The sequence below is a fragment of the Balaenoptera borealis genome (assembly GCF_965194805.1).
Source record: "Balaenoptera borealis genome assembly, chromosome: 13".
Taxonomy (NCBI): Eukaryota; Metazoa; Chordata; class Mammalia; order Artiodactyla; family Balaenopteridae; genus Balaenoptera; species Balaenoptera borealis.
The window spans coordinates 45,389,133-45,411,614 of record NC_138870.1 but is presented as its reverse complement, the minus strand read 5'-3'; the positions used below and the strand labels follow the sequence as shown (position 1 = coordinate 45,411,614).

The window sequence follows — 22,482 nt, the reverse complement described above, 5'->3', positions numbered from 1 at the left end:
AGGCCTTTCCATCCACATCTCCCAACAGCTGGAGCAAGGACTTTAAGTTTCCAAAACATAGCTGCAAAGGGTAATAAACACCTAGCCCATAACTCCCCTAACAACAGGAGGATAGCCAGTGGGGATTTAGCTCAGGGAAAATTTGTACAGTGCAAAGACCCATAAAATTTTCAGAAAGCAACTTGGCTTATGGAGTTGACCAAATTGAAAGTCCCAGAATCCTGGGTTCAAGTCACTTTTGGTTAATTCTTGTGCTTCAATTTCCTTCCCTTGTGTGAAATGAGAGGCACATTTCCTTGAGATGTGCCTCCTGGAGATGTCATAGAATTAAATGAAAGTTGATTTTAAAACTTCTTGCTGGAGACCCAGATCTTGTAAATTGTCTCTATCTCTTCTGTTTCTTAGTTACCAATTTACCAGGAGTAACTTAACACTGGGACTCTCTGCCAGTGCTAAAATTAGACTCCACCACTCTGGGGCTTCCTTTTCTCCTTCTTGCTTTTGTTTTTGGGGCTGGAGGGAAACATATGTGCTGCTGGAGTTAGTGAACTAAAGACTACAGAAAACATTTCCCACTAGAAAACATTGTTTTCATCCTTTTAAAGAAGGAACCTAAATCTGCCCTGGATTTTGATTATTTGATTCACTCCTAAATATGGACCTGGGAAAGCCTCAGAATCCCTGGGGAGTGAGAGAGGGAGGAATAAACAGAGTTGGAAAGGAGACAAGCGAGGCTCCTGATAGCTGCAGCCAGCCTCCCTTTCCCAGCCAGACAGGCTTTATGCCGCTAAAACTGAGGGTCTCTCTCACATCACAAAAGGGCCTGGAGTTACTCCTAAGTGTGCTGACATCTTTTCTGAGGGTGGGAGGCTTCAGGTATTGGACACTTTTCTTGTCCAGGGGTCTGGGGAAAAGGAACAGGCAAGGAGGGAGTCAATCTTTTCCAGCTGTAACCTAGAGAGAAAAGGAACAAATTCTTCACCAGGGAAGATTGTGTAAACAGTGCCTTTGGCTGGAGCCATAGAGTTGGGGAAGCAAAGAAAGGGAGCTTTGTTCTCCCCTACCCCAGCCAGAGCACAATCGTAGAGCTGGGATTGTTTGCTTTGGCAATGGACTCCCTGCTTGAAAAGACTAGGCGTTCCAGAGACCGGTGAGAGGCCTCTGTTGGGTTTCCCACATGGAGCTGAGGAGACGACAACCCCCAGCCTAAATCTTTTACCTAAGGAAGTGTGCTGGGAAACCTGGAGGCCTAAGGCATCTGGCTCATTCTTCTGTAGCTTTGTTCACCTCCTTCCCTTCCCAACTTTACCACACCACAGGATGTTCGTTAGCCTCAACCTTCCTGCCTTGGAGAGTGCTTTTGGTTCTTGTACTAGTGTTCTATCCCAAAAGAAGCTGCATTTTCACAGAATGCAAGACAATCCCAGGGCTCCTCTCTAAGGTATCCAACAGGAAATAAGGATTCCAAGATCATTTTGTCCATCCTATTCCTTTAAGTTGTATTGCACATGACCCTTACAGTTGTAGTCAGTCTTTCCAAAAATGTTCAAAAATGTCCCATTTTCCTTGTAGCATTAGTGTCTCACAAATGTAAAATAATATTTATGCAGTGCCAGGTGTTTTGCAAATGCCATTTCATTTCATCCTCGTGACCACCTTATTAGGTAGACACAATTATCCCCATTTTACAGATTAGGATACTAGGGATTAGCAAGATAAAGTAATTTGTCCAAGTCACACAGATTGTGTATTCCTTTACTAGGGCTGCCATAACAAAGTACCACCGATTGAGTGGCTTAACAGGAATTTATTATCTCACAGTTCTGAAGGCTAAAAGTCCAAGATCAAGGTGTCAGCAGAGTTTGTTCCGTCTGAGGGCTATGAGGCAGAATCTGTTCCATGCCTTTCCCCTAGCTTCTAGTGGCTTGCTGGTAATTTTTGGCATTCCTTGACTTGTAGATCTATGCCTTCATATTCAGATGGCATTTCCCTGTGTGCATGTCTACAACCAAATTTCCCCTTTTTATAAGGATACCAGGCATATTGGATTAACCTACCATACTCCAGTATGACCTTATCTTAACTAATTACATCTTAACTAATTATATCTGCAATATTTCCAAATAAGGTCACCTCTGAGGTACTGGGGGGTTAGGACTTCAACATCTGAAGTTGGAGGGGGACACAATACAACCCATAATAGATGGTAATTTGCTATGCCAAGATTTGAACTCGGGTCCATCTGACTCCAAAGCCCTTTATGTTCTTTCTACTGTACTATGCTGCCTTCTAAAAATCAGAAAGTTACTCAAAATGTCTTCTGGTTTCCAGTATCTCTCATCTTCAATCCAAAGTCTATATAGCTGCTGCTAGTTATCTTTCTAAAATGTGAATTTGATCAATCATTCTCTTACTTAAAAAATCTTTTAGTGGCTCCCAGACTAACTGGATAAAGTCAGACATTTTATGGTGATAAATAGGGTCTTTCTCTCATGCCTGTCCTTTTAGCTTACTTTCTCACCACTCTCTCTTCCTATCCAATCACCATAAACTCCAACCATACTGACCTATTTGCAGTTTCTCAAACACATTATGCTTATACACTCCTTCAGGCCTTGATTTCATCCATCACTTCTCCCAATATGTCCCTTCTACAGTTATCCTCATTTCAACTATTCAAACAAAAAAACTGTAGGCTCATCCTTGTTTCCTCTACTTCCTTCACTCTATACGTCCATCTCCACTGTCACCACCCTCGTCTCAGCCACCATCGTCTCTTACCTGTACTGCCAAAATGGCCTCCTAACTGGTCTCCCTGCATCCATTCTTGACCACTCCATAGTGAAATGATTACTGAAAGTGAAATTGTGCTTGTTTTTCTTCTGAATGAAACCACCAATGGCTTACCATTAGACTTAGAATCAAATCTGAAGTCCTCACAATGCCTGTTAAGTCTTTACAAGATCTGGTCTCTACCTACCTCTCCAACTTCACCTCAGATTACTCCTCTCATCTCAATATGTTAGCTATCTATAATTGTGTAACAAATTACCCCAGACTTACTGGCTTAAAACAACAAATATTTATTATCTGACAGTTTCTGTGAGTCAGGAATTCAGGACTGGCTTACCTAGTTGGTTTTGGCTCAGGATTTCTCATGAGGTTGCAGACAAGATGTTGGCTGGGGCTGCAGCCCCTGTTGACACACGGATTGGGGCTCAGGGATCCAATTCCAAGATATCTCACCCAAACGGTTGTTGGCAAGAGGTCTTATCATGTGGGCCTCTCCATAAGGCTAGTGAAGGTCCTTACAATGTGGTACCTGACTTCCCCCAAGAGAGAATAAGGAGAAAGCTGCAATGCCTTTTATGGCCTATTCTCAGAAGTCACACACCATCACTTCTGCCATACGCTGTTTATTAGCGGTGTGTCACTAAGTCAGTCCAGCCTACACTAAAGGGGAATGGAATTAAGCTCCACCTTTTGAAGTGAGGAGTGTCAAAGGATTTGTAGATAATCACTTCTCATCCTTTTGGCTAAGATCAAGTGTAGAATTTGTGGACACATTTTAAAACCACACTTGTTACCAGTGGTGATTTTTTAATTCAGGCTTATTGAGGAATAATTTACATACAGTAAAGTTCACCATTTTTAAATGTACAATATGTTGAATGTTGTCAATGTATATAGTAATATAATCATTGCAATAGAGATATAGCACATTTCTATGACCCAAAACAAGTTTTCTTTTGCCCCTTTGTAGTCAGTCCTGTCCTCCACCATCACCACGGCCCCTAGCAACCACTGATTTGATTCTTGTCCCTGTAGTTTTGTCTTTTCCAGAGTGCCACTAAATGGTATCATGCAATATGTAAGGTTTTGTGTCTGTCTGCTTCCACTTCACATAATGCTTTTGAGATTCATCCATGTTGTTGCATGTATTATTCCTTTTTCCTGCTGAGTAGTATTTCATTATGTAGATGTATACTATAATTTATAGGTCTATTCACCAGTTGATAGACATTTAGGTAATTTCCAGTTTTGAGCTATTACAATAAAGCTGCCAGAAGCATTCACGTAGAAGTCTTTGTGTGGGCATATGTTTTTATTTCTCTTGGGTAAGTACCCAGGAGTGGGATTTCTGGGTTATGTGGTAAGTGTATGTGTAACTTTATAAGAAACTGCCAAATTGTTTTCCAAAGGGGGTGTATCATTTTACACTGCTGTCAGCAGTGTATGGGCGTTCCAGTTGTCCTCATCCTCCCCAACGCTTCGTATTATCTATATTTTTAATTTTAGCCATTCTAGTGGGTATGTGGTTATATGGCACTGTGGTTTAATTTGCATTTCCATAAGGTCTAATGATGTTCAGCATCTTTTCATATATTTATTTGGTGAAATGCCTGTTCAAACCTTTTGCCAATTTTTAAAATTAGATTGTTTGTTTTCTTCTGAGTTGTGAGGGTTCTTTTTGTAATCTGGATACCAGTCCTTTATCAGGTATGTATTTTTCATACATTTTTCTCCCAGTCCATGGCTGTTTTTTTCATTTTTTAAACAGGATCTTTTGAAGACAAGTTTTTAATTTTGGTGAAGTCCAAATTTATCAATTTGTTTTTATGGTTTGTGTTTTTTGTGTCCTAGCTAAGAAATCTCTGCTTAACCCAAAATTATGAAGACTTTCACTTGTATTTTCTTACAGAAGTTTTATAGTTTTGAGTTTTATATTTAGGTCTATCATCCATTTCAAGCTGACTTTTTTTATGTGGTGCAAGGTATGAGTTGTAGTTCTGTTTTTACATAGAGATGCCTAATTGTTTCAGCACCACTTTTTGAAACGACTGTCTTTTCTCCATTGAATTAACTTGGCACCTTTGTTAAAATTCGATTGACCATATGCAGTTAGGCTTATTTCTAGATTCTTTTTTCTCTTCCACTGATATAAATGTCTATCCTTATACCAAAACAACACTGTCTTGATTACTGTAACTCTATAGTAAGTCTTGAAATCGGGTTGTGTGAGTCCTCTAACTTTTTCTTTTTCAAAATTGTTTTGGCTATTCTAGGTCCTTTGCTACCAGCAGTTCTTGCATTTGAGTGCCCCTCCCTGCCCCCCATCTTCTCATGTCTGACTCCTTCTTGTCACTCAAGCCTCTCCTCAAATGTTTCATCCTCAGAAAGGCCTTCTTTTACCATTCAGTTTAGAATGGACACACACTAATACACTGTGTAACACTCTATGGCATTACCCTATTTAGTGCCCCCACTACTAGAGTGTAAGCTCTATGAAAGCCTAGCTCTTGCCTGACTCATTTATTGCTGTATCCTCAGCGTCCAGAATAGTACCTGCCATAATGCAGATCCTTGATAAATATTTATTCAATGAAGGAATTAAGGCCTTTGAATATGTTGTTTCTTCAAACTGAATAATCCTCCACCCTCCAAATCTCATATTTATCCACTAAAACATTTCAGTCAAAAGCCTAAGTTTTGTGCCTTCCTCTTTGTGTCTGTATATATACTTATTATAGCACTTACTATTCATATTGTAATTATTTATGTATGTGTTGGTCTTGGCCACAAGATTGTGAGCACCTTTGACATAGTAGCCACTCAATAATCATTTTTTAGTAGATGAATGAATGAAAGAAATATCCTACATTATGCCTTATCTTCTAGTTTGTTTTTCTACAAGGTGGGGCAACTTAAAAGCAAAAACAAAAATAAAAATACACACACACAAAATTGAAAACAAAAACACCATAAAGGACCACTCTTAATATTAGATGTAACTGATAAAAACTTACATTTACCAAGTACTTACTATGTGCCAGACAGGAGCAGACCCAGTTGGGTAAGGCCTGAAGTTTATACAATTTGGGGATTCTCTTTAAGAAAAAGAAAAAAAATTGCAAATATAAAATTAAGTACAGGGCCTTGGAGGTAGCCTGTGCAAGTGAGATTCCCTAAAACTTAAATGTCTTTAGTTTCAAGGCAAATCCACCTCTAATGCCAGACACTGTTTTAAGGGTATTGCTTAATCTGCTTAAACAACCCTATGAAGTAGAATCTTCATTTTAGAGATGAAGATATTGAGGCCTAAAGAGGCTGAGCAGTTTTCGCAAGGTCCCGCTATTGGTAAATATGATAGGGCAGATTGGAACCCAGGATGTCTGGCTTCAGAGCCCATGCTCTTTTGCACTGCTGCCTTCCTGAATCAGTGTGAAATATTTATCATCCATTATAGGTCCAGATCTGGCATCTCCCATCTAAGATAACTCTTAAATCTTAAAACTGACTCAGTATAACAAAAGCTGCTGGACGTGGCTTATCTATAAGTGTCTGAGGCATATTCTCCATCTAGAAGCCTGTACTTCAGAGCTTAGTCAAAGATGAAAGAGTAATACTGAGTCTCTGGTAGCTCTCTTGGATCCAACTGTTCTATTTTGTCTCTGAAATTTGTATATCTAATTACCTTAAACATGGTTCTTTGGGGTATAGCTATGTAAATCATTAAAAATATCATGGACACAGATGAACCATACGCACTTTAATAATGAAACCTGATTTTCTTTCGGCCACAAGTAAAAGAGTAGCCAACAATGCTCCTGTGAATGACAATTAGGAATCAAAATGATTTGAGGCTTTTTTTTCTCCTTAATTAAAAAGTAATTATAAGCCTGCCTATCTTCTTACTTTCCTTCCTTTCTTCTTCCTTCCTTCCTGAATAATTCAGTCTAAAAGGCATTATGTGGGGAATGTAGGAGTCCAGTTAGATGAGCAGCAGCTGTGGCCCATACTACTGTGGTATATTAGAGCCTGAGGAGGGTAAAGAGGGTTCCGATTCCATGTGTGGAATCCACTGTGGGAGCCTGGCATGGGGTGTTGGAGCTCAAGCAAGCATCCGTGGTAGGAGGAGTGATGGGAAGCAACAGCAACAGAAGACTGGTTATATACAAGTGGGATTGGTCAAATAAATAAACATATTGAAGATAAAGGGAGCCAGATTTCTTCTGCCAGATAAGGGTCTCAACTGTGGAAAACAAGAAAATCAGAATGAACCCTGTAACATTAGGTTAGAATTAGAGGTATCAGGGTAAAATGTATATATCTATATCTATAATATATAGATATAGATATATATACACATAAACACATTTTCCCCCTACTTCGGTTCACTGAGAGGACCTGGGAATAGTGACACCCCATAGCATTGATCTATGATTTCTAAATAGCAATTCTCCACTGAAAAGAACCATTGCTTCATGGGAAAAGGGCTGATTCAGGGGCTGGGGAGGGGAAAGTACAAGATGAACCTGAAACATATGGTTGTGCCAGGACAAAGTGGAATGCTCAAATAATGATGGGGACAGGTCACTTATAAAATAAGTCATGGATGTAACGTACAGCATAGGGAATACAGTCAATAATACTGTAATAACTCTGTATGGTGACAGAGGTAACTAGACTTATCATGGTGATCATTTTGTAATGTATAAAAATATCAAATCACTGTGTTGTACACCTCTAATATAATATTGTAAGTCAATTATACTTCCAAAAAATGATGGAGACATCATTTCAAAAGGATATAAAAGACAGCTTTAAACCAAATATACTCCAATTAAAAAAAAGAAAAAAAAGAGCTTGAAGGGGCTCCCACTGGCCAAATCTGTGACAATTTGAACATCAAACTAAATAATAACAATAAAAGATTATAATCCACTGAATAAAACAGGAATCTATGAGTCATTCTGATTGTAATAATTAATAAATAAGTGGGGGGATTCCCTGGTGGCGCAGTGGTTAAGAATCTGCCTGCCAATGCAGGGGACACGGGTTCGAGCCCTGGTCCGGGAAGATCCCACATGCTGCGGAACAACTAAGCCCGTGCGCCACAACTACTGAGCCTGCGTTCTAGAGCCCGCGAGCCACAACTGCTGAGCCCGTGAGCCACAACTACTGAAGCCCATGTGCCTAGAGCCTGTGCTCTGCAACAAGAGAAGCCACTGCAATGAGAAGCCCACGCACCACAACAAAGAGTAGCCCCCGCTCGCCACAACTAGAGAAAGCCTGCGCACAGGAACGAAGACCCAATGCAGCCAAAAATAAATAAATAAATAAATAAAATAAATAAGTGGGAAGAAGAAAAAGGTTTTCTCAGTAAAAGACAACTAATTAATGTAGAAGGAATGATGGGATTAGAAAATGCCGTTTAGAAGCCATCGGTAATAATTAAGCCACAAAACATCAATGAATACTAAACCAAATGGGTGAAAATTTGATGAGGAGTAGGGTATTTCCATACTCTCAAAGTACTTTCCCACAAAATACTCATTAATTACAAAAGGAAAAAGAATAATCTTACAGTGGGGAAACCTGGAAGACATCACCATAATCAAGGGATGAACGTTACTAGCATTACCATTAATGGGACAAATCAAAATAATATACAGGCTGATAGAGTGCAATTAGAACAGCATCACTTCCATTGTAATTCCTGACAAAAATGCATAATCTGAATCGAATCATGAGGAAATATCAGACATACCTGATTGAGGAACATTCTAAGAAAAACTGGCCTGTAATCTTCAAAAATGTCAAGGTCATGAAAATCAAAAAAAGACCAAGACAAAGACAAGTTCCATACTGAGGGAGAATAAAGCAATATGACAACTAAATGCAACATGTGACCCTCAGCTGGATCCTTTTGCACTGAGGGATATGTTTTGGACAACTGGCAAAACTTGAACAGGGTCTGTGGGTTATATGGTAGCAGTGTATCAAATATCAATTTCCTGATTCTGATGGCTCTCTTGTGGTTGTGTAGGAGAATGCTCTACTTGGTAGGAATCATACACTAAAGTATTCAGAGCTGATGGTAAATGGTTTTCCTTTTGTAAATTGTTCAGGGGGAAAAAAGTTATTTGTACTCTTCTTCTTTTTTTTTTTTTTTTAATTTTTGGCCGCACTGCACAGCATGCGGGATCTTCGTTCCCCAACCAGGGATTGAACCAGCGCCCTCTGCAGTGGAAGCGCAGTCTTAACCAGTGGACCGCCAGGGAAGTCCCTATTTGTACTATTCTTGCATTTTTCCTTTAATTTTGACATGAATTAAAATTTTTTAAGTGTGAATCATTTGAAACATAGAAATGCACTGAGAATTATAGAGATGTCTGCTCTCACCACTTATATTCAACATTGTGTTCAAGATTCTAGTCGGTGCATAAAGAAAGAAAAGCATATATTTTAGAAAGGAAGAAGTAAAACTGTCCTTTTGCATAGGTAACATGTTACTTATATAGAAAATCCTATGGAATCTACCGAAAAGCCACTAGACTTAAGAGTTTAGCAAGGTTATAGGATACAAGATCAACATGCAAAAATCAATTGTATTTATACATTAGCAAAAATAATCAGATATTGCCACTTAGCAGACTATAACTGGGTCTCCAAAAGTCGTTCAACTGTTCTATCAAACTAGCTGCTTCCAGATGGTAGGGAACATGGTAAGACCAGTGAATTCCATGAGCATGAGCCCATTGCTGCACTTCTTTTGCTGTGAAATGAGTTCCTTGATCAGAAGCAATAATGTGTGGAATCCCATGACAGTGGATTAGGCATTCTGTAAGTCCATGAATGATAGTTTGGGCAGAAGCGTCGTGGGCAGGGAAGGAAAGTTCATAACCAGCGTAAGTGTCTATTCCAGTAAGAACAAAATCCTGCCCCTTCCATGATGAAAGTGGTCCAATGTAATCAACCAGCCACCAGGTATCTGGCTGATCACCCTCAGGAATGGTGCCACAATGGGCTCTCTGCAGTGGCTGTAGTCAGGTTGGCTTTGGTGAATATAAGTCCATGTTGCTGAACCCATGCATAACCTCCCTCCCTGCCACCATGGCCACTTTGTTCACAAGCCCATTGAGTGATTACAGGAGCAGCTGAGGAAAGAGGCTGTCTGGTATCCAGAGAATTATTAAAATCCTCCTCTGCTGAGGTCATCCTTTGGTGAGCCTTCACAAGGTACACAAATATTTTCACTTTTTCTGCCCATTCAGAGAAGTCTGTATACATACTTCTTTTTTTTTTCTGTTTTAATTTTTTTTTTATTAATTAATTAATTTATTTTTGGCTGTGTTGGGTCTTCATTGTTGCAGGCAGGCTTTCTCTAGTTGCGGTGCGCAGACTTCTCACTGAGGTGGCCTCTCTTGTTGCAGAGCACAGGCTCTAGGTGCACGGGCTTCAGTAGTTGTGGTGCATGGGCTCAGCAGTTGTGGCTCACCGGCTTAGTTGCTCCTTGGCATGTGGGATCCTCCCGGACCAGGGATTGAACCCATGTCCCCTGCATTGGCAGGCGGATTCTTAACCACTGTGCCACCAGGGAAGTCCCTCTTTTTTAATTTTTTAAGCCGCACAGCTTTCAGGATCTTTAGTTCCCGACCAAGGATCGAACTTAGGCCCACGGCAGTGAAAGCGCTGAGTCCTAACCACTGGACCGCCAAGGAATTCCCTGTATACATACTTCTTCCCCAAATTTCCTTGTCCCCAATTTTCCACTCATGTTCCTTCTGAGTCCCTGACCATCCAGCCAAACCATTAAACACAGCCCATAAATTAGTATATAATCACATGCCTGGCCGTTTCTCCTTCCAAGCAAAGTGAACAACCAGGTGCACTGCTTGGAGTCCTGCCCACTGGCAGGATTTCCCTTAACCAGTGTCCTTCAGGAATGTCCCAGAAAGAGGCTGTAACTGTCTACTGCAACTGTCTACTGCAGCGTGGTACCTGCACATCACGCAGAACTATCTGTAAACGAGGCCTAAATCTCTTCCTTTGTCAAGTGATCACAGGGTACTCTGCATGAGGCCATAGGTTCAGTCTGGGAGAGAAATGGCAGTGTAGCAGGAGTGGGGATCATGGGCATTTGGGCCACATCTTCACATAACTTACTGTGCCTTCAGGGCCTGCTCAAGCCCAATCTCATATATACTACTTCCGTTTGATGATAAAGTACTGCTGTGCACAAACAACTTTATGACTTAGTGGGCCAGATAACACCCAGTTCATGAGGATGGGCAGCTGAGGTTGCATGGTAACTTCGTTGCTCACTGTTAAGGATTCAGTCTCTAGTAAGGCCCAGTTGCAGACCAAGAGCTGTTTCTCAAAAGGAGAGTAGTAATCTGCAGGGCTTTCCTCCAAAATTCTAAGGTCCTATGCCACAATTCACCAACAGAAGCCTGCCAAAAGCTCCAAAGAGCATATCTGCCACTGACACTTTCAAGCACCATTGGATCTGCTGGATCATGTGGCCAAGTAGGAGAGCATCTTGCACAAGACCCGTTGCAGAGCCTTCTCTGCCCCCCCTCCAAACTAGCAGCTTTCTGAGTCATTTAGTAAATGGGCCAATGGAACACACCCAAAGGGGGAATATGTTGCCTCCAAAATTCAAAGAGGCCCACTAGGCACTGTGCCTGTTTGTTTGTTGTAGGAGGGGCCAGATGCAACAATTTATCCTTCATCTTGGCAGGGATCTCTTGATATGCCCCACACCACTGGACCCCTAGAAATTTCACTGAAGTAGAAGACCCCTGAATTGTCAGATTTATTTCCTATCCTCTGGCATGCAAATGTCTTACCAATTGGTCTAGTGTAGTTGCTACCTCCTGCTCACTAGGTCAAATAAGCATCATGTCACTGATGTAATGAACCAGTGTGATATCTTGTGGAAACGAATGACAATCAAGATCCCTGCAAACTGGGACCTCCCTGGTGGCACAGTGGTTGAGAATCTGCCTGCCAATGCAGGGGACACGGGTTCGAGCCCTGGTCCAGGAAGATCCCACATTCCACAACTAGAGAAAGCCCGTGCGCAAAAACGAAGACCCAACGCAGCCTAAAATAAATAAATTAATTAAAAAATAAAAAGATCCCTGCAAACTAAATTATTACATAGGGCTGGAGAGTTGATATACCCGAGGTAGCATAGTGAAGGTGTATCGCTGGCCTTGCCAGCTTAAAGCAAAGAGCTTCTGGCAGGCCCTGTTGACAGGGGTAGAGAAAAAGGTATTTGCCAGATCAGTAGCTGCATAGTAGGTACCAGGGCACATATTAATTTGCTCAGGCAATGAAACTACAGCTCCTACTCCAGGTACAATTGGAGTGACCACCTTCTTATCCTTTGCCCAGCCTATTTTTCTACTGTGTTGTTTATGCTTTTTTTTTAAATAAATTTATTTATTTATTCATTTATTGGGTCTTTGCTGCAGCACGCGGGTTTTCTCTAGTTGCTGAGAGCGGGGGCTACTCTTTGTTGCGGTGCGCGGGCTTCTCATTGCGGTGGCTTCTCTTGTTGCGGAGCACGGGCTCTAGGCGGGCGGGCTTCAGTAGTTGTGGCTCGGGGGCTCTAGAGCGCAGGCTCAGTAGTTGTGGCGCACGGGGTTAGTTGCTCCGCGGCATGTGGGATCTTCGCGGACCAGGGCTTGAACCCGTGTCCCCTGTGTTGGCAGGTGGATTCTTAGCCACTGTGCCACCAGGGAAGCCCCTGTTTATGCTTTTTAAAAAATTAATTTCTAGGAGTTCTTTATATGTTCTATATGCTAATCCTTTGTGTGGAGTGCAAGTATCTTCTAGTCGGTGATTTATCTCTTCACTTTGTTTATGGTATCCTTTGATATAGAGAATTTAAGTTTTTTTAGTCTTCTCTTTTATGGGTATGCTTTTTTAGTTTTGTTTAGGATTCCTTCCCTATCATGTTGTCATAAAAATATTCTTCCACATTTTTTTCTAAAGTAAATTCTGGCTCTGTTACCTACTAGCTATGTAATCTTGGGCAAGTTTCTTAACCTTTCTGGGCCTCAGAGTTCTCATCCGTAAAATGGGGATGGTAATAATGTCTACTTCATAGAGTTGTTCTTAGGATTATTCATCTGTATGAGGCAGGGACCCAAAGAAACATCTTAAATTAGGATGATGTGAGATGGGTTTATTTACAGAGATATGAATAGGTAAAAGGGAACCTTAAGGGGTATTACAATATCCTGAGGGTAGTAACAGCAAAGAAGCTGTTATAACACTGAGGCCAAAAGGGAGGAGTACGGTAGGTAGTGGTTATTGGAAAGATAGTGATCTTAGATCTAGGGATAGGGTAAATCTGAGGCAATTTGGCAGGGAAGAGCCTGTGGAATAAATACTCTGACTTTGCTGTCCTTCCTTCTCCAAACTCATGCTGGGGTTCTGCATGGGCTGAAGCCAGAGGGCACAGGAGTCCACTGATGTCCATACTAGACACTGGGAAGAAGGGGGAGAGTGGATCTGGAGGAGCAAATGAAAGATAATGACATACTTTCAACCAGAATTTATTGATTGCCAGCATGAGCCAGGTACTGTTCTAGGCACTAAAGATACAACAATAAACTCAGTAACGAAGCCTCTAACTTTATGAGCTTACATTCTAATGGGAGCAGACAAACAATAAATATTATTAAACATAAAATAATATGTCAGGTAAGTGCTAAGAAAAAATGAAGCAAGATGAGGAGGATAGAGTGATGGGGTATGAGGTGTAGAGTGGTCAGGGAGCATTTCTGAGGAGATGTCATTTGAGCAATGATTGGAAGGAAGTAAGGGAATGTGCATACCTGGTAGAAAAATGCAGGCTCATGCTTGGCAGTCTAAGGAAAAGTGAGGAGGTGGTGTTGTTGGAAAACAATGAGTGAGAAGACAGAAGAAGGTGGTGATGAGTGGTGGGATCCTGGATGTATTTTGAAAGTAGAGGATTTTCTGCCTCTACAGGATTTGCTGATATAGGATGTTTGAGAAAGTCGTCAAGGATGACTCTAAAGGATTTGGCTGAAAAACAATTGGAAGAAATGACATCAGCAAAAATGGTGGATTAAGAACCTCCAAAAATCTACTCTTCCATAAAAGCAATGAGAACACTGGCATAATTGGCAGGATCAGCTTTTTTAAAACTTTGGAAATTAACCAAAGGTTTGCAACAACAAAGGGAGTGTTTATGCAAGAAAAATGGCTGAATCTCAGTAAGAACAGTGAATTAGGTGGCATTTTAATTTGTCCTCTTCCCATCTTCCCCTCTCTCCAGCTCCATGGTAACCTTGAAAACCAAATTCCTGCTATCATGGTGAAAACCAGCAGCCCTTTAGGCCCATGGAGGGGGCAGAATGCAGTTGGAGCTCCTTTAAAGCCTCATCTTCAGAGAATTGTCATTATTTGACCTATCTGGTGGTTCCCTAGAAGATCCACTCCAGGCTATCTTTATTTGATCTGACTCAGAGCTTGCCTCATGCAAACAGCCTTTTCCCTGGAGGCATTTGTTTAAAATAATGAGAGGCAATTTTTCAACACTGCAGCTGCTGTGGTTGTAGATAGCAGTTGGGGTAAAAAAAAATAGTCTGACCAAAAAATATAAAAGGAAAATCTGGGGATTACAATGTCCACTGGAGCTTTGGAATGTTCTGACATGTTCCTGGGAGTCTAGAAGGCCATGCACATTCATAAGGCTGGGTGCATGGTCAGGGAAGAACTTAGAAGCACTTAAACTCTCACCATTGACTAAACTTGAGGCTCTGCGTAAGCAGGAAGTGAAGCCTAAGGCAGAGCTGTGAACTGCCTGGCTGAGTGTTGAAGACATACCCCAATATGAATTCAGAGTCCCTTGGCAAAGACATGTTGGTTCCAGGCATTTAAGAAAATCTCTGTCAACTAATTACCTGACTGCTAGGCTAACTCTGCAGAGATCTCAGAGGATACATGACAAAGAATACAGAATTTGTAGAATTATTTCAGAAAAGCCACCAAATAAACACCACCAACAACATGAAACAGCATCAAAAGAGACCTTGGGTGAGGGGAAGAACCTGATTTTTATTGTTGCCACATTATACTATTTTAAATGTCCAGTTTTCAACATAAAATTATGAGATATTCAAAGAAACAAGAAAATACAGATCATACAAATAAAAAAAGTAGTCAATAGAAACTGTCTTTGAGAAAGATCAGATAATGGACTTATTAGACAAAGGCTTTCAATCAGCCATTTTAAATATATTCAAAAAACAGATAAAGAACATGTGATACACACACACACACACACACACACACACACACACACACAACGGAACACTACTCAGCCTTAAAAAAAGATGAAATCTGACAAATGCAACAACATGAATGAACCTTGAGGGTATTATGCTAAGTAAAATAAGACAGATGGTGAAAGACAAATACCATATGATTTCACTCAGTAAAATAAGACAGATGGTGAAAGACAAATACCATATGATTTCACTCATATGTGGAATATAAAAAACAAAACAAAACAAAAATAAATGAACAAACCAAACAAAAACAAACACATAGATACAGAGAACAGAGTAGTGGTTAATAGAGGTGGGGGTGGGGGGGAGGGAGGGCAAAATGGGTAAAGGGGGTCAACTCTATGGTGACAGTTGGAAACTAAACTTTTGGTGGTGAGCACACTGTAGTGTATAAAGAAGTCAAAATATAATGTTGTACACATGAAACTTATATAATGTTATAAACCAATGTTACCTCAATCAAAAATAGATAAATAAAATATATTCAAAGAACTAAAAGAAACCATGTGTATAAAACTAAATGAAAGAGAATGTCTGACCAAATAGAGAATATCAATGAAAACATAGTAATTATTTTTTAAAGAACCAAATAGAAATTCTGGTATTTAAAAATGCAATAACGAAAATGAAAAATTCACTAGAAGGGCTCAACAGCAGATTTGAGCAAACAGAAGAGAGAAACAGTGAATTTGAAGGCAGGTCAATTGAAATGATTCAGTCTGAGGAATAAGAAAAGAGAATGAAGAAAAATGACCCGTGATATGCCAACAAGTGTACCACAGGAGGAGAGAAGAGGAAAGTTACAGAAAAAATATTTGAAGAAATGATGACCAGAAACCTCCCAAATTTGATGAAAAATCTTAATCTACAAATCCAAGAATTCAACAGACTCCAAGAAGGAGAAGTTCAAACAGATGCATACTTACACATGTCATAACCACACAGTCAAAAGACAAAAATTAAGAGTGAATCTTTTTAAAAAATATTTATTTATTTGGCTGCATCAGGTCTTAGTTGCAGCATGTGGGATCTTTTCATTGCAGTGTGTGGGCTCAGTAGTTGTGGCATGCGGGCTCTCTAGCTGTGGTGCTCAGGCTCTAGAACGCGTGGGCTTAGTTGCCCCACAGCATGTGGGATCTTAGTTCCCCAACCAGGGGTTGAACGTACATCCCCTGCATTGGAAGGCCGATTCTTAACCACTGGACCACCAGAGAAGTCCCTAAGAGTGGATCTTAAGGGACTTCCCTGGTGGTCCAGTGGGTAAGACTCCACGCTCCCAATGCAGGCAGCCCAGGTTTAATCCCTGGTCAGGGAACTAGATCCTGCATGCATGCCACAACTAAGAGTTCGCATGCTGAAACTAAGAAGTCCGCATGCTGCAACTAAGAAGTCTGCATGCCGCAACGAAGAAGCCCACATGCCACAACTATGAGCCTGCATGCCGCAACTAAAAGATCCTGCATGCTGCAACAAAAGATCCCGTGTGCCTCAACTAAGACCTGGCACGGCCAAAGTAAGTAAGTAAATAAATATTAAAAAATAAAAAGGAGTGACTCTTGAAAGCAGCAAGAGAGGAGTGACTTACCACATACAAGGGATCCTCAATACAATTTCTCATCAGAAACCATGGAAGCCAGAGGTAGTAGGGGGACATATTCAAAATACTAGAAGAAAAAGACTGTCAAACAAAAATTTTATACCCAGCAAAGCTATCCTTCAAAAAATTGAATGAGAAATTGACATACCCAAATAAACAAAAATGAGAAGAATTCATCACTAGCATGCCTGTCCTACAAGAAATACTAAAGGGAATCCTTTAGACTGAAGTGAAAGGTCACTAGACTGTAACTCTAATCCACATGAAGAAATAAAGAGTACCAATAAAGGTAACTACATAGGTAACTATAATGTAAAAGATGGTATAAATGTAATTTTTGTTTGTAACTCTTTCTCTCCTTTAGTATTTGAAAGATAATTGTGTAAAACAATCATCATAAATCTATGCTGATGGTCATACTGACTCCAGCAGTGAAAAGCTGGAAGAAGGACCTCAGTTCTTGCCTTCTTTTAAGAAAGAATTCAGCAAAGAGACCAAGATTGTGAAAAAGATAAAAGCATTTATTAGAAGCATAGTACATGTGGAAGAACACACGGGTGGACTAGGAGTGAATTATGCACCACAGGGGCGGCTTAGATTGCTTATATGGGGGCAGTTTGCTGGGTTGTCTCTGGCCAATCATCTCCATATTTGGTCCTGGTGTGCGTGCCCATCTCTCAGCCAAGATGGATTCCATCTGGTATCTTCCCCCTCTTTTTGTCCTTCCCCTAGGCTGAGGGCCTTCTCTGAGCATGTGTTGGGCCAGGAAATCTACAAGAATGCACCCAATCAGGGCCCAACGCTCCCACTGGTATCCGATCTTGAAGCATCAGCAGGAGACCAGCTACAGCTGCTCAGCCCAGGGAAACCAGTTGCAGCTGTTCAGCCTGGGCCCTATCTAACTCCTACCTCCATACAATGTGGATAGATGTAATTTGTATGACAATAACAGCACAAATAGAGAATATCAATGAAAATATAGAAATTATTATAACAGTGCAAAGGAGAAAGGAAATAAAGCTATATAAGAGCAAAGCTTTTGTATGCTATTGAAATTAAGTTGGTATTCATGCAAACTAGATAGTTATAAACAAATAACCCAGTTACAAAATGGGTAAAGGATTTGAATAAACATTTCTCCAAAGAAGATATATAAATGGCCACCGAAGCGATGTTCAACATTACTAGGCATCAGGGAAATGTAAATCAAAACTACAATGAGATACCATTTCACATCCACTAGGATGGCTAGAATCAGAAAGATGGGCAATAAAAGTGTTGGTGTGAGGATGTGGAGAAATTGGGACCTTCATATATTGCTGGTAAGAGTAAAATAATGCAACTGCTTCAGAAAACAGTTTGGCAGTTTCTCAAAAAGTTAAATGTAGATTACCATATGACTCAGCAAGTCCATTCCTCAGTATATATCATGAGAATTGAAAACAATGTCTATGTAAAAACTTGTAGATGGGAATGTAAATTGATTCAGCCACTATGGAAAACAGGATGGAGGTTCCTTAAAAAACTAAAAATAGAACTACCATATGACCCAGAAATCCCACTACTGGGTATATACCCAGAGAAAACCATAATTGAAAAAAAAACATGCACCCCAATGTTCATAGCAGCACTATTTACACTAGCCAGGACATGGAAGCAACCTAAATGTCCACCAACAGAGGAATGGATAAAGAAGATGTGGTACATATATACAATGGAATATTACTCAGCCATAAAAAGGAATGAAATTGGGTCATTTGTAGAGACGTGGATGGACCTAGAGAGTGTCATACAGAGTGAAGTAAGTCAGAAAGAGAAAAGCAAATATCGTATAATAATGCATATATGTGGAATCTAGAAAAATGGTATAGATATACAGCAAAGCAGAAATAGAGACACAGGGCTTCCCTGATGGTGCAGTGGTTAAGAATCCACCTGCCAATGCAGGGGACACGGGTTTGATCCCTGGTCCGGGAGGATCCCACATGTTGCAGAGCAACTGAGCCCGTGCACCACAACTGCTGAACCTGTGCTCTAGAACCCACAAGCCAACAACTACTGAGCCCGCGTGCCACAACTACTGAAGCCTGCACACCTAGAGCCCATGCTCCTCAACAAGAGAAGCCACCACAATGAGAAGCCCATGCACCACAACGAAGAGTGGCCTCTACTTGCAGCAACTGGAGAAAGCCCACGCACAGCAACGAAGACCCAATGCAGCCAAAAATAAATAAAATAAAATAAATTTATATTAAAAAAAAAAGAAATAGAGACACAGACATAGAGAACAAATGTATGGATACCAAGGGGGAAAGGGGTGGGGTGGGAGGAATTGAGAGACTGGGATTGACACATATACATTATTGATACTATGTATAAAATAGACAACCCATGGGAACATACTGTATAGCACAGGGAACTCTACCTAATGCGCTGTGGTAACCTAAATGGGAGGGGATATCTTTAGGCGTATGGCTCATTCTTTTTGTTGTGCAGTAGAGGCTAACATAACGTTGTAAAGCAACCATACTCCAATAAAAATTAATTTAAAAAATAAACGAAACAAAAAACAAACTTGTAAATGGATGTTCAGAGTCACATTATTCATAATAGCCCAAAAGTGGGAATAAACCAAATGTCCATCAACTGATGAATGGATAAACAAAAATTGGTATATTCATTCAATAGAATATTATTCAGCCATGAAAGGAATAAAGTACGGATTGATACATGTTACAACATGAATGAACCTTGAACATTATGGTAAGTGAAAGAAGCCACAAAAGGCCATGTATATTATTCCACTTATATAAAATATCTATAATAGGAAAATCCACAAAGACAGAAAGTAGACTTGTGGTTGCCAGGGTTTGGTGGGGGTAGATTGGGAGTGACTGCTAGTGAATATGGAGTTTCTTTGGGGGGTGATGAAAATGTTCTGGAATTAGATATTGGTGATAGTTGCATAACTTTGTGAATACACCAAAAATCACTGAATTGTACACTTTATTTTTATTTTATTTATTATTGAAGTATAGTTGATTTACATGTACACTTTAAAAAGATGAATTTGGGGAGTTCCCTAGTGGTCTAGTGGTTAGGACTCAGCGCTTTCATTGCCATGGCCCGGGTTCAATCCCTGGTCAGGGAACTGAGATTGCACAAGCCGTGCGGTGCAGCCAAAAAAAAAAAAAAGATGAATTTCATGGTATGTGAATTATATCACAATAAAAAAAATACAGCTGGAACTATGAAGGTAAATTTTACTAAGATAGGGAAGATTAAGGAAGGGGCACATGTGGGTGAGAAAGGAAGAATTTGTTTTGGACATGGTAAGTTTGAAATACCAGTCAGACATCCAGGTGGATCTGTTAAGTAGGCAGCTGGAGATATGTCTGCAGTTCAGGGGAGAGATATGGATTGGAGATATACATTTGGGGAAAAATGAATTAATGCATGTAATACACTTAGAATGATGCCTGGAACATAGTAAGACCTATAAACATTGTCTATTATAGTTATTATTTTGCATGTATAGAGTAATAGTCAATTGGTCTAACACAATGTGTGGAATCCCTTCTTCTCTGATTTGTAATGCCACCTCTGTTATATACAAATCTCCCATATACATTGAGGTCTGCTTCTATCTTTGTATTCTTTTAAGTAGGAATTGTTTTAGGGGAGAGTAGACTGGAAGCCAAGACTCCTCTCAACTTTTCTCAATTCACTTCACAAGAACATAAGTGATTGTATGTTTCTGTTTCACCTTTGTTACCTGAGGAGAAATCACCTGGATTCTTTCTACCTTTCAGAGGCTATGAGGATAGACGAGATCCTAGGCAGGAAGTTCAGAAAGCAGAGTAATATAAAGCTGCAAAAGGAAGTTACCTGAGAGAAAAGCAATTCCATAGGTAATATTTTGAGTCAACTCTCCTTATAATTACAATAACATTTTAAAAGTTTTTTTTAGTTGTGATAAAAAAACCACATAACATAAAATTTAGCACCTTCGTAACCACATGAGAAAATTTTAAATACAGTCTTTGCATTTGATGTTTCACCCAAAATCTTCCCAAGGCTGTCTCCTTCTCACAGTTCAAACGTTATTCCTTCAAAGGGGCCTCTCAACACCAGGAGTAAAGTTGCTTCCCTACTCTTGGTCACTTTCTGTCTCATTACCCTGCAGCCCTCTTCACTAACTGAAATATAATATTTGTGTTTATTAACCGTCTCCCCCTTCCCACTAAAACATAAATTCTACCAGAGCAGGGACCTGGTCTGTCTACTCTTCTCCCCATGCCTAGAACAGTTCTTTGCACATAGTATGTCCTAAGTATTTGTTAAAATACTTGCTGGGTAATAAATATAGTGCCTTTTAATTCCAACGAAGTTTCACACATATTATTTCATTTGATCATTACAACTCTGAGTAAAATGGGATTGCTGGCCCCACTGTAAAGATACTCAAAGAAAATGATAGAGTTGGGAGCTCGCTTTTCCCAATACATGCACTCCAGTTCTAGGGCTAAGGGTATTTCAAACTACTTTGCCATTAAGGAAGTGATAACTCTGGAAGACAATAGAAACAACCTACACATTTTTTAAAAAGTCGCCAGTTCCTGCGGTTGAACTTTTACCACACTCCACCCCCATATACAGACACACAGCAGAGATTACGGCTAGTGATGCTACTGTAAGTGCAAAGAAGAAAATGCAACTATTCGACTGTTTGGAACACTGAATCATCATCTTATGTAGCTGTCTCGGTTTTTCCCCCACTTTCTTAATTAAAAAAAATTTTTTTTGGCGGGGCCGCTCGGCTTGCGGTATCTTAGTTCTGGGACCAGGGATCCAACCCGTGTCCCCTGCAGTAGAAGCGCGGAGTCCTAACCACTGGAATTCCCAGGGAATTCCCCTCCCCCGCTCTCTTTTTAAAAAAAGTTTTACTGAGGTACAACCTTGTCTCGTTTGTAAAGTGCGCTACTTTGAGATAATCGAATTCTCTAGTATGAGAACCGTTCGGATCTCCATTACTACAGGCACCTGTAAGGAGTCCCTTTCCTTCTTTTTCTTTTTTTTTCCCCTTAAACTCGGCAGCCGAACACGTGCGACCAGCGATTAGGAACTCTTACAGCCTCCCTCCCTAGCCCTGCCCACCGAAAGTCCAGCCCCTTCTTTTTCCGGAGCCCCGCCCCTCGTCCCCTTTCCGACTCAGACCCTGCGGATCTCGCCCTTCCTCCAAGTCCTCTCCATATCTCGCGAGAAGTGAGCGCGCCTGGCCGGACGAGAGAAAAGTATCTGCTCCGCTTAGGGGGGAAAGAAGGAGCTGGAGACAGATTGTGGGACCGAGCGCGGGCGGGCGGGAGGCGACGGAGCTACCAGCGGGTGAGTCCAGATAACATTAACTAGTCCATGATCTGACGGGAGTCTCCCTGTCAACTCTGGCCAGTCCCAGTGTCCCAGGCCGGGGTCTCCCCTCCCAGTGTGTGTTGGACGGGGGCGCTGAGGCGGTGGCTGGGCCCTGTCTGAGGAAGAGGGTGGGGCATGGACCAACGCCGACCAATAAGAGAGAAGGAAGTTACGATTGGCGGCGACGAGCACTAATGGGAGGTCATCTTTACCTTGCGGAGTGCCGCCCCTCTTCTCTCCTTCCTCCCGCCTCCTTCCTTTGGGGGGAAGGCGGGGCCAGAGGCCTGAAGTGTGGGGAGAACTTGGGGTAAGTAGCCCCGGGGGGCACAGGGCGTGGCAAGGAGAGGGGAGTTGAATCCT

At 40.9% G+C, this 22,482-nt stretch overlaps 1 protein-coding gene across 6 annotated transcripts in view; it reads left to right on the top strand.

Moving 5' to 3' along the window:
• LOC309609685 (cyclic AMP-dependent transcription factor ATF-7) overlaps positions 1-22,482 on the top strand; it is a 121,740-nt gene that overhangs the window by 8,934 nt on the left and 90,324 nt on the right. Inside the window, exon 1 of one of the 6 annotated variants that reach the window (XM_082351392.1) lies at positions 21,910-22,098. The exons of 1 other annotated variant lie outside the window; for it this stretch is intronic. The gene's annotated coding sequence lies outside the window, so the exon portion shown is untranslated. 4 more of the 6 variants (XM_082351393.1, XM_082351386.1, XM_082351391.1 and 1 more) reach the window with 4 other exon arrangements.